The sequence below is a fragment of the Arachis ipaensis genome, chromosome B05 (assembly GCF_000816755.2).
Source record: "Arachis ipaensis cultivar K30076 chromosome B05, Araip1.1, whole genome shotgun sequence".
Taxonomy (NCBI): Eukaryota; Viridiplantae; Streptophyta; class Magnoliopsida; order Fabales; family Fabaceae; genus Arachis; species Arachis ipaensis.
Genome location: NC_029789.2, coordinates 729327 through 732093, shown reverse-complemented (window position 1 = coordinate 732093; position 2767 = coordinate 729327).

Here is a 2767-nt window from a genome sequence, read left to right as displayed (position 1 = left end):
TTTAACCCATTTTACTTTGGGTTATTAATTTAATTAGAATGGGATTCAAATATTTAAAATATATCCAATAAAATATTAAAATCGATCCTGAATCTAATTAAATTGACCCACCTGACAATGTACATACATTCCTACTTCAACAATATTACTTTATTTATACAAGTTTCGAAATAATTAACAACTGTATTAGACGACAATATGGGAGTAGTTGCAAGAAACATAAAACAAATATAAAACGAGGAGCGAAGAGAGACGAGTCATAGTGAAATTAAGAATATTGATTGATAACACCACATATAAGAGACACTATATATATACAATTTGTAAAAAGTATTAGATAATTAATTAATAATCTAATTTTTTATTTTAATTTTTTGGGTAAAGTATATTTTTTGTCCTTAAGGTTTGACAAAAGTTTTTAAAATATCCTTAAGTTTTATTTTGTTTTAATTTTGTCCCAAAAATTTTCGATTTGCATCAAATATATTCCTGACGGCTAATTTTTCAAAAAATTTAAGATCAATTCAACAACAATTGCATAAGAACAACCCCTCAATACAAGCAAATCAAGTATAATTTTCATGCATTATTGTTATATTGGTCTTAAATATTTTGAAAATTTAGCCTCCGATGGTATATTTGATGCAAATTGAAAACTTTCGGAACAAAATTGAAACAAAATAAAACTTAGGGATATTTTTAAAACTTTTGCCAAACTTCGAACACAAAAAATATATTTTACCTAATTTTTTTGAATCCATGTTCATATGATTTACAATTATTATTGTTTTTCTATATTTTTTAAAAATAATTAGGTTTTATGGCCAAATAAAACAAAATCAACGTGCTAGCTCTACTAGCTAGATAGCTGGCTATAAAATAATTAATACTCATTATTGTTAACTTTTTTTCAAGGACTTTTATGGGTTACCGGTTTGGGAAAGTTATAGTGACTAAGGTTTGAGACCTTGTACGTACGTTTTTCTAATAATATTAATTACATGAAGTAAGATGATCATGGTTGTTGGTGAGGGGATCCATGGGTCCTATATTCCCATATACGAACACAAATAATGAGCCCATAAAAGTGCCATAGAAAGACGAGAGTTTTAACTAACTATATACATTGCATTATTCACAATACATACACTATAATACATGTAATAACATGTATATAAATACGCCCTAGCTAGATAGATTCATGAACTTAGTTCACTACCTTCAACATTTGGATTAATTAGTAGTTTAATTTGGCTCTTCCAAAACTACTACATGTTTCTATCAGTGTATATAGTTTTGGTTTAATTTAGTGGACTCATTTGGAGTGTTTGTCTTTTTGCTGAATTATGAATCAATTTCGATAAGAAACTAACAGGATATAGTCAATAACAAGCTAACAAATATATTTAAATTGTATTTTATATTAATTAATTGTCATTAATTATTGATTATTTAAATTTTATTTTTAATAAATACAAAATTAACGATTATTAATGATCTCTTTTTATTTTAATTCACCTTTTATTAGTTATTATGCAAATTTTAATTTCTCTTAAAAAATGTCCAAACTAAAAAAAAACAAAACCAAAACATAAGATAATAAAAAAATATCTAAATACTAAAGAAAAACATACAAAACATAAGAAAAAGAATCATCTAAATCCTAAAGAAAAAAAAACATACAAAACTTAGAAAAAAGAATCATCCAAAATTAATAAAAAGAATATTCAAAATTTAGGAAAAAGAAACATAAAAAACTAGTTAAAAGAATCATTCAAAACCAAATAAGAGGATGAGAAGAAGAAGAGTCATTGGGTGACCGATGACGACATGTTGGACGGTGTTGCATACACGGTGGGGACTCGCGCTGGCGCGTTGCGAGGAGGAAGCCACGGAGGCCGCACATCACAAGTGGAGGAGTAGTCATGGATCAGAGTAGTTGATTGTGCGTTGCGAATAGGGGTCCGGCGGTAGCTATGTCGCAACGGATGGGGGCTGCAGCGATGCAGATACGTTGCGACGGTGGGGGCGACGTCGACAAAAGAAGGACGGGACGTGATGCAAGGAAGAGGCCGCGCAGCGCGACAAAAGACGCAACGGTTGTCGGTGGGTGGCAGCGTTAAAAACTGCGTTTTTTCCATTATGAATTTACGATATGGTTTGCGTTTGGCATTTTTCCTGGCATTGAATTGAGCAGCTTTGCAGTTTCAACATTTCTTGAGATGCACCATTAATTAATTGTATTGCTTTATTGGCTTCTCTCCACCTCCCATTGAGCCCCTTTTGATAACTATATATATAGGCATATGATTTGGTTTTGGCAAGTATATGGATTGTCATTTTTGTAATTAAGTGATTATTTGTGCAAATATATATATTCACATGAAAATAATAATTAAAATTAAAGATAAAAGATTGGCAAGTGAGTTCTGTGGGCTTGCCAAAACTCGCCAATAGACGGAGTGGGTTAGTTTGTCTTGCAATATATATATATATATATATTGGAAATGTTTAGTAACAAAAAAAAATCAGCCAAAAACAGTCATAACTTGCCTTATTTAGCATTTATTAATTGTTGCGATAATTAATTAATGCTAAATAAGGTAAGTTCTGACTGTTTTTTTGTCTACCTATATATATATTTCACTACTCTTTTCATTAAATTGACTCGTCATAAATAATTTTTATATACTTTGGGAAGAATTTTAAAAAATATATTATTATTCCAAAAATAAAATTCATAACTTGATAATCAATTAACTAAAAG